General features: G+C 30.4%; 1 long non-coding RNA gene across 1 annotated transcript; it reads right to left on the bottom strand.

Annotated features, from left to right (window-relative positions):
- Positions 1–217: 217 nt before the first annotated feature.
- Positions 218–7,487, bottom strand: LOC108469356 (uncharacterized). Its single transcript, XR_001869080.2, has 4 exons — positions 7,354–7,487; positions 2,516–2,582; positions 1,363–1,447; positions 218–626 (listed from the first exon to the last, which is right to left on the bottom strand). It is a non-coding gene; the product is annotated as an uncharacterized LOC108469356 (long non-coding RNA).
- Positions 7,488–11,137: the final 3,650 nt, after the last annotated feature.

Raw genomic sequence — 11,137 nt, 5'->3', positions numbered from 1 at the left:
CATGTCCATTTCAACCATTTTAAACGTCTATATAAAACCATATATGCTCAATATGCATACCAAAATCATATATATATATAATAAACTGAATATAAGTACTAATTAATAAGCTTAAAACATACTCATGCTTGCCATTACCACTGAATATCAAAATCCAATTCACAAATGATCAATTTATAAGTATAAATATTCGATCATCAACCAAGAACATAAAAAAAAAAACAACTCACTTATCACAACATATACATATCATGATTAAACTTACACCACCATACCATATAAGACTTAGACTCGATTAAGGCCCATTATTCCATCATATTCAAATTTTACCAAACTAATATTATAACCCACATTGATCATTACTATAATCAAATACGCATAGTTTAGGTATCACAAATAAAGGCAAACTCAAACCACAACTAAACATAACCAAACTTTAACATGTAAATTAAGTCATTTTCGCATGACTTAACCATTATACATATATGAAATTTAAACATCTCCAAAAGAGTTATTAGCTTATACTTGCCATAAGTACCAAACCAACTTTTAAAAGTACCAAAATATTGAAGATAGTGTGGATGACTTTACTAACAATCCCCTGAGCACGTAACGATCTCCAAAATCTATAAAATAGAGACAAGAAAAAAAAAACACATCCAAAGTAAGCTACCATAGCTTAGTAAGTTATAAGCATCAAAACTCAAAGTTCAATTTAATAGTCTAGTATCATCTAACTAAGTCATGCTACTAGATCATTTAGTCAATATCTTACCACATTCAAGGCAATTTATTAACTGCTCACCACAATATACTACATTACTCTCAAACACAAAACCGAATGCATTTAACATTCGATCATCGTATAACATTAATATATTTGAGCACAAAGCCATTAAAACCAATCTATCTTTATACTTACTTTCAATTTATAATATCCATTACGTAGAATCGATGCTCACATACACAAACTTGAGCTATACATCATAGTTGTTCATCAAGAAATTTGAAGCTTTAATTTATTCAACCATTTCCGATCTACTCAAATAAATCGCACACCTAGTGCTAATGTTTACTCGAAAAATATATATATAGTTTGCACACTTAGTGCTCGATATTTAAACTTGCACACTTAGTGCTAAATAACCACATTCGCACACTTAGTGCAAGATTTAGATCCGTAATCGTTTATACTCTCACACTTAGTGCCTAAATTCTATTACTTAATACACATCAATTTAAATTCATCAATTTCCTTTAAATTTGGCAACATCAATCTTTCATGTAATTCAATTCGGCTCATATACTTAAATTTATTTAAATTTAATCAACAACAAAATAAAAAATTGCTTAATAACTTACCTCGGATGTAGACGGACAGTTAAATTCAACTACTCAACGATTTTTGATTTTCCCCGATCTACGTCCGATCTTTTTGGTTCTTGATCTAAAAAGTTCCAAATTAAGCTCATTCAAATAGAATTTCATTCATTTAGGTCCAAATACACATAATTGAGTAATTTACCAATTTACCCCTAACATTATGTACTTTTACAATTTAATCTAATTTTCACAAAACACAAAATATCAAGAATTTGCATATACAATGCTAGGGCCGAATGTTCACTAGGCTTACATAAGTCCTCCCATTTCACTAATTTCACAATCTAGTCCTTCAATTTAGTATTTTCGCAATTTAACCCTAAATGCTCAAAATTACTAAAATTCCCAATACCAAAAAATGTTAATCTAACACATTTATTTTATTTTCTAACATCAAGCATAAATTTCATCAAACTATCAAAAATGACACTTCATGAATACATAAAAAAAATTCAAAATTCGAGCATGGGCTTTATAGTATTCAAAGCAACGATCTCAAAAACGTAAAAATTAATAAAAATCGAACTCAATTCACTTACCTAATTGAACTTGCAAGGACCGAAAATCTCAAAGCTTAAACTTTCTTTTTCGTTTTCATAGTTTCAGCCAAAAATAATAAGAAAGATGAACACTTTCATCTTTTATCAAATATAATATTTTAACATATATTAAAATATACCATAATGCCATAAAATATAATAAACAATTCAAGTCACTATTTCATGCATATTGGCCAACCACTAATTCCTATTTATGGCCAAATTGCAACCTTAATATTCCATAGTATAAAAACAATCACAATTTGGCCCTTATACATTAACCCTTAAATTTTTCATTTTACGTGATTAAACCCTTTTTTCATCAATCGACCTCCAAACACTAAAATTTTTAAATGAAACTTTCACAAAAGCAAATTCACGCATTTTAAACATAGAAAATAATATTTAAATATTATTCTGACTAGGATTCATGGTCCCGAAACCACCGTTCTAATTAGGGTCAAAACTGGGCTGTTATAATATACACAAACATTAACATCTTTAGCGAGCCATTTTCGCATGGATACATATAAATACACAAGTCAAAATGAACTATACATGCCACATTACCAAAACTTAAAAATTTTATTTACCAAAGCGATAATCGAATAGTGTGATGACGTCTCCTCTAACTTCCAACTCGAGCAAGTCTCTGAAACTCTATAGACATAGGATAATACACGGAGTAAGCTTTGAAAGCTTAGTAAGTCATAAGTAATTAAATCATTTCAATGATATTTATAGACCAATATCACTAAACCGAAATTAACAAATCTCAATCAAATATACCTTTCTTGTACTCGTAAATTCATGAAACCACATTAAATAATTCACTTAACATATTTAATAATGAACGTATACCCCTACTTTCAAACTCGACTAACAACTGTTAACTCATTCATATATATCAAACTCACACATATTCATTTAATCGCCGACCAAACCATGGTCATTTATTACAAATCATACATAAAGTTATATCTACTTCTTTCTAAACACTTCCAAACTCGAAAATCCATAATTCCTTTATTCACATAAACCAAATTCACATACATGACTCATATAGTCAACTCAAACATTTTGATTTCATTATCTGTTCAAGTTTTCGAACCAAACATTCATACATCAAAGCCATGTCTTACTTTTATTCCACATCTATAATCTTTTAAATAACATTAATAATGCTATCAAATCCAACTCATTTCATCATTCATTTACATAATTTTTCATCTACTTCATACTTAACATCATCAACCACATAGATTTCGTACATACCTGTACCATTATCTTCTTATCTATCACATTTATTACTCCAATGCTTGAAACACTAATTCATTCGATCGTCCTTGAACATTCAACGAACTCGCACACTTAGTGCCGATTAATTAGCTGAAACTATAATTGTATCGCACACTTAGTGCCAATTAATTAGTTGAGGCTATAATTGTTTCGCACACTTTGTGCCAATACATTAAACAGAACTCATATAGGTATCGCACACATAGTTCTCTTTTCTCAGCCAATGCTGTTATAATCTTGCACGCTCAGTGCCATTTTAATAGCCATAGCTATTTCATTTATCGCACACTCAGTGCCTCAAATTCAATTCACATTTTACATATTTCAACTTCACAATTATATTTCTTTACAACTCAATTTAGCACATATAATGCATGTGACAGCCCAAAATTGACCCTAGTCGGGATGTGGTTTCGGGACCACAAAACCGAGGCATAAAAATAATTTAAAATTTATTTTGATGCCTATGATATGTGTTAATTTGTGTGTGACATTTTTGATGTTTCGATTTAGTGTTATAAATGTGAATTTCACTAGAAAGGAACTAGTAGTGAACTTTGAAAGTATGATGGGGAAATGTGTGATGACTAGTTGCTCATGCATGCAAAAATAAGGGATTTGCATGTCAAATTCCCCCAACATGAAGTGGCGGCCATGGCAAGAGAGGATGGGTAAAACATGTCATGAAACATGTTTTGTTGGTGCATTAGGGAGAAATAATAAACAAAGGTGTATGGGTAAGAAAAGAATGAAAAAAAATGTGTGTGAGTGTGGTATTTCCCCCATTGCCGTGAGTTGTAGAGAAAGAAAGAAAAATTTTGTTCATCCTTTCTTTGAGCCAAAACTAAGGAAGAAGGAGGATTTTGCTCCATTTTTGGTTTGGAAGAGATCTAGAAGGAGATTTTGGCTATACTTGCATCAAGATTAAGGTATGTATGAGGTTGTGTCATGAGATTCATGCATGTTTTAGTTGCTAACTTGATGTTCATGTTAGCCACGGTTCAAATCCTTGTTATGCCATGGAAATGGTATTTGGCCAAGGTTGTTATTGTGTTGAAGCCATTGCATGCTAAATGTGAAGCTTGCTAATGATGCATGCAATGATGGATTGACTACTCTTGAAATTTCTTTGTAGCAATCTTGAGTAAGACATTGAATTCTTTGTTTAACCATGACCGAAGTTGAAAGAGTATGGTTGTGATGTATTCGCCATGGTGCATTCATGAGCATGATTTATGTTTGTTACTTGATTGGTAAAATTTGTGTTTGGATGGGTATGAACCCCTTGAGATTGACCTTGCACCTATATGTGTATACATGTTTGCACATGATGTATTGGCATGACATATATACTATTTCAAGGTATATATATGCTTGTGATGATGTTTCGGTTATGAAGTACATGAGAGATGTGTATTGAGCTACAATATGTAATGCGTTAGTTAGTAAAATACATGCTGTTTTTGTGTGGTATTAAGTGCATAATTGGCCTCAACATGGACATGCATATTCGGCCACATGAGGGAAATTGGTGTGCATGCATTCGGTTAGAGGCAAGCATATTGATGCCTATTCTTGGCTTAGAAAATTCGCTAAGAGGAATATTAACTAATGTGTTGAGTTCGATTCGTGATTTCGTACATATGTGACTTTGATGCCTAATGAGCATATATATTGGCTAGGTATCTTGAATTCCTCTTCGATGCTCAAATGATAAAACCAATTTATTTGTTAAATTAAGCTCAAGAGCAAAGGGAGCTAAATCCGATAAGGGAAGGAAAAAGTCGTCGAATAGCCGTCAAATCGTTCGACCACGTCCGAGGTAAGTTTTCGAGTATCGAAACTTAGATTTTGATTCGATTGAATGAAGTAATGAGCAATCAATTTGTGCCTTTGTATGTGGCCATTGAGCGAAATGATATTTTTGCTAAGGGAATTGTGCATAAAAGTTGTGTTATGAAATTGAAACAAAGATGTGTATGAATGTTCGAGTGATATCCGGGCTAAGCCCAAGGCAATTGTCGCGAGTTATGATATCCGGGCTAAGCTCAAGGCAATTGTGCGAGTTGTGATATCCGGGTTAAGTCCGAAGGCATTTGTGCGGGTTACCATAACCGGCTATGTCCCAAGGCGTTTGAACAGTAGCTATATCCGGATAAACTCGAAGGTATGTGATTCGAGAACTTTGAACTTGCTGTAAAATTTTCAGTTAATACGCTTGTGAAATTCCCAACAACAAGATACGCTTTGTGTGCTTTGCACACTATGAGTAAGTGTATGTGCGTATTCGCTCCGATGATAAATGAGTTATCGGCCTTGACTAAGCCGTTATTTGTGTATGAATATAAGAGTTGGGATTGTGAAGTAAGCATGTCTTTGAGAAATTGTGCATATGAATTATTGTTTAGCTACTTGAATGCTATGCTTTGGTTGCGTGTATATTATGGCTCAAAACTTACTAAGCATAAATTGCTTACTCCGTTTCTTTGTTTCTCTGTTTATAGATTTTGCTCGTTAGCGATCGGATTCGGGATCATAGAAGTTGAAGTCAACCACACTATCAAAGCCCTTTTGGTACTCCTTTAGTTGAGTTTTGGATATGGCATGTATAGGACTACTCTCGGTTGTTTTAAGTACTTGTGATGTATATGTGTGCGCCATGCGAAAATGGTTCGTAAAAGTGGAGTATGGAATTTGACCATATGTGGTTTGTAATTATATTTGGTTTCATGATGTGATTATGGTTTGGAATGAGAGAGTTGGTCACATGATCAGCCATTGGAATGGCTAAATATGATCATATGTTGGACCAAAGTATGACTAGACTATAGTTGGTCCATGGGAACTACAATATAGGTAAAGCCTACCTTAAAAACAGATGCTGCCAGCTGCAGTGACGTGGATGTGGAAAATCACCAAAATTTGTAGGAATGGTTTTAATTAGTGAATAAATTATGCGATCGAACCTTGACGAGTCTATTTTCATATGAAAGTAACGAAATGATCATATGAACAGTATACCGAGAGATATTAAAGTTCTCGTGAGACAGGGCCAGAACAGTTTCTGGGTCCCCTGTCGTGACTTTGAAAATTTACCATAAATTATCCAGAATGAATTAGAAGTCATGCCTTATATGTGCAGATTCCTTTTTGAGTCTAGTTTCATTAGAAATAAACGGCATCAGTATTGAAACCCTGTACAGAGAGATATTCAAGTTGTAATGCGCGAAGGTCAGTGTAGTCGACCCCTGTAACATGGGTGACTTTAACTAATAAACTGTACCAATTGGCCTGACCAAAAATTCTAGAAATAAATCCATGGATGGATATATGAGTCTAAATTCAGGGAAAATTTACGGAATCAGTTTCCGAGTTGTGAAACTCGAGATACGTTTTTTAAGGCAACAGCGACGCAGTTTTCCAGCTTGCCTGGAAATGTCAAATTGGTCGGTGCCATAAGTGGTTTTGGCTTGTTAACCCCTCGTGTCCGACACCGGCAACGGTCTCGGGTTCGGGGTGTTACAATGCACATATATTTCAATTTAACAACATTTATTTGCTTATGAACTTACCTTGTACTAACACGAACGGACTGAAACGACTATTCGATAATTTTCGACTTTCCCCGATTCAAATCCGATTTTCTCATTTCTTAATCTAATTCAATACAAATTTAACTTATTTAATCACATATTTACTCAAATTCATCCAAAAACACATAAATGGGCTAATTACACTTTTGCCCCTAACATTTCACATTTTTCGCAATTTATTCCCTATTTCACAAAACACAAAAATAATCAAAATTTGACCACACCCATGTTTGGCCGAATTTTACCCAATCTCAAATCAGCCCATACTTTTCACTTTATTCGTACTTTTAACCACATAATTTCATAATTTCACAAATTAGCCCATAATTTGCATTTTTACTCAAAATCACTTTGTAAAATATGTAAAACTATCATCTAACTTCCATATTTCATCATCAATCATCAAAAAGCATGAATATTCATCAATGGAAACTCACAAATTCATCAAAAAATTCAGAAATTAGAGTACGGGCTAACTAGAACACGAAGCAACGATCACAAAAACATAAAAAACATAAAAAATCGAGCTCGAAACATACCTCAATTAAAAACAACAACGGCCGAACCCTCAAATTCTTCCATGGCTGTTTCTTTTCTTTGCATTTGGTGGAAGATGAAAGAATATAACATGATTTTAGCTTTTATTTTATTTATTACTAACTTTAATGACCTATTTACCTTTTTACTCTTTAAAAACATTAATAAATATACCAAATGCCACTCCACTAACCTCCACTATCTCATAAATGGGCTATTTATCAATTAAGGCCATCATATTAAAAAGCCAAGGCCAATTAACACATTTAACAAATAGCATGCAACTTTTACGCTTTACGCAATTTAGTCCTTTTTACCGAATTAACCATTCAAACGGTAAAATTTCTTCACGAAATTTTCACAGAATTCTAATATCATGCTGTAAATATTAAAATAATAATAAAATAAAATTTTCAGTGTCGGATCGTGGTCCCAAACACTATTCCGACTAGGGTCTAAATCAAGCTATTACAACTATATAGTGGAAGTTTATATTAAAACCCTTGAAAGATTTAGATTACCAGAAGATTACGAAAATTCATGAGAAATTGTGGAAATATTAATATGAATTTATTGGAATATATGTATTATTATAGAAGGATCATGATCAAAGTTTGTTATGATTATTGAAGGAGCATTTAAATAGATTAAAATATATTTCCCCCAAAATTCTTCCTCACTCATAACTTTTAGAAGAATGATGATATAAACATTTATCAAGTTTGTTCAAGTGATCATTTGAAAACATAGAATTCAAGATTGAATACACAGAAGATGAGATATCATGTGATGTTGTCATGAGGGGGAGTAAATATGCATTATGTTTTTTTTCTTAATCAAGGTTTTGTCCCACTAGGTTTTCTTGGTATGATATTTAATGGGCCAACATAATGTGCCTATTATAGATAAGTGCATTTTTTTTTCTTCACTACGAATCTTTTCCAATAGGTTTTTATCTTACGAAGATTTTAATGAGGTATATTATCTACTAATGCACATCGAAAGGGGAGTGTTATGAATATTTTATTATTAAGTGAATGCCCATTAAGATCAAGATAAGTTTGATGTACTTTAGGACTCTAATATTGATTAGAAATAGAAATTTATTTCATCATTCTTCTTATATCTATAAATATAGACTTGGAAAAAGCATTGAAAACATCTTTATTGATAAATAAAATGTATTCTCTTTTACTTTCTTAATTTTTTATTCTCTTTTGCTATTTTACTTTTTATTTTTTACCTTCTTTATTATTTATTTCATAAAATACTTAAATTGCATAAAATAAAGCATTAAATATATTTCTTAAAAAACACATTAAATATAAAATAATAATTAAATAAAATTTATTAGTTCTTACAAATTAAATATGCATCTTGACTCTACAATATCATTTTGGAAAACAATTTGATATATTTTCGTGGAATTTTTAGACTGTACAAGCAAAGTTAAAGTGTTAATAAATGTCCTATAAAACAATAATAAAATATTAAAAAATAAGAAAAAAGACACAAAACAATTTTTAAAATTAATTGTAGAATAAAAAATACCCTACTAATATACCAAATACTAACCTTACTATTTTTAATATAATAATAAGTGGAGAACTACTAGATTAGTTATAATTAACGTTTGATTATTAGTTGAATATTCTAGATGTTAGGTCACATGGGTACAAATACAGATGCACTGTATACATCGCATCCAAAATAGTTTCCTTGTTAATTGTCTTCGATTTTCCTGATTTCTTTATTCACTGGGTTTAGTAGTTAGATTTTCATTTTCGAAACTAATAAATTAAGATATAAAAAAGGAGACCTTCTACCTCCCTTCAAGAATTTGATGCCTTTTGGTGCTTTCTTGGACAAACAAATAAAATGAGAAAAAAATATCAAATCACATTACATCCTAATAAAAGTAATTAAAATTAAGGTAAACACGTACAATTTTAAATTGAATTATTTTTTATTTCTAAAGAGTTCGTCGGACCTTTTGCTTTGGAGGGAATCAACAAATTACTGGCTTGTTCACATTGTTTTTAACCAACACAATTATTGTATTTTGTCTTATTCTATATTGAATTTAGAGTTAAATGAGATTTTGAAATTTTTATTTGCTTAATTTATTTTATTAATTTTATATAAAATATAATGATTGTTAATTTAAACGATAAACAATTAACTTAAATTTAATGATTGTTATGTTGGACTTACAAGACATGCCATGTCCATTTTGTCAGTTTAACTTTCTTTTTCGGAAGCCTGCAAGTGAGGGCTATTGTTTAACGGCTTGATGCTCTTATAAAACTATTGTTTACGTAATTACGTTGATGATGATGATACAAAGAGACAACAGCCAGCTTACATTTCTCACCAAATGTTTATTATTGAAGGTTGGTTGACATTGCAATACTAATATACAGATAAAATATGAAAATTTATATAAGACGACTTAGATATCAAAATTATATAAATATAAATAGTTTGTTTTATCAACTCGAAGTGTTTTTTTTTTCTTGAGAATTTTACATTCATGTTTTAACCTACAATACATATTATAAGTCATAAATAATAGAAAATAAAATAAATTACTAATTAATCATGAGGTGTAGTGTACTAATTAATGATGAGGTGTAGTGTGGTGGTTGCTCACTTTTAACCATGATGTTAAGATTTGATCCCACCTATGAGAATTGAGCACATTTGATGATTTCTTTTTTATTAGTTGAGGGATTATTCAAGGCGAGAGGATTAATCACTCTTGTTGGTAGTGAACCTATTTTTTTAAATAAATAAACTAATTTTAATGTAAAATGTATTTATTTTTTATTTTTAAGTATTATTTTATTTCATGTAATTAATGTGAGGTAATATTATCAAAATTATTGAATATAATTAAAATATATAAACTATTTTGATAATTAAAATATTATAAAATAAAAATTCAAACTACAATTAAAGCTTGAATCGAAATAATAATTAAATTCAATTTAATTGCGATTTTCTAACTATTAATTGAATTAAAATACTTAAATTTTGAATGTTAATGTATCTATTTTGTAGTGGAAAGTTTTACTTTTACATTATTGAAAAAAAATATAAATGAAAATTGAGTATTATTCATATATTATTCATATTATATATATAATATAAAAATTTTATATCTTTCTAATCCAGTTATCTTTCTAAAATATTTAATTTTAAAGTAGCTTTATATACAAGATATATATATATATAAATTTTCCTATTAATTTTTAATTTTTAAATTACTACTTCAATTTTTTACTTTATTTTCGATTAACACTCCTTAAATAATCTATATGTGGAGTAATCATATTATATATACATATATAGTTACTTTCAATATATATATATATATATATATATTTGTAAATAGAAACACATTAAGTGATTTTAGAAATAAGTAAGAATATTAAAAGCTCATAATATCTTTCTATATTAACTGCCACACAGCTTGAGGAGGTTTAAGAAGCACCTATAGATCCACAATTGTATTATGATTTCTAAGAATATGACAGATACGAACTTTTCAATTCCTTTGTAATTGTGAATGGATGACCCATATTTCTATAAGAGGGCTATCAATAATTTTTCCAGAAAAAATTAATTCCACCAAAAGAGCATTATCAAATTCAAGTTCAATATGTCGATATCCCTTTTCCGAAGTCAGACGTAGCCCCTCTAGCAAAGACCTTGCTTCTATCCTGAAAACTTCATCTCTCCCCAATATCATCAAATAGCCATATAACCAATTACCTTTCTCAT

The sequence above is a fragment of the Gossypium arboreum genome, chromosome 8 (assembly GCF_025698485.1).
Source record: "Gossypium arboreum isolate Shixiya-1 chromosome 8, ASM2569848v2, whole genome shotgun sequence".
NCBI lineage: Eukaryota > Viridiplantae > Streptophyta > Magnoliopsida > Malvales > Malvaceae > Gossypium > Gossypium arboreum.
Note: the sequence above shows the minus strand (reverse complement) of the source record. Positions and strands in the feature narration are given on the sequence as shown.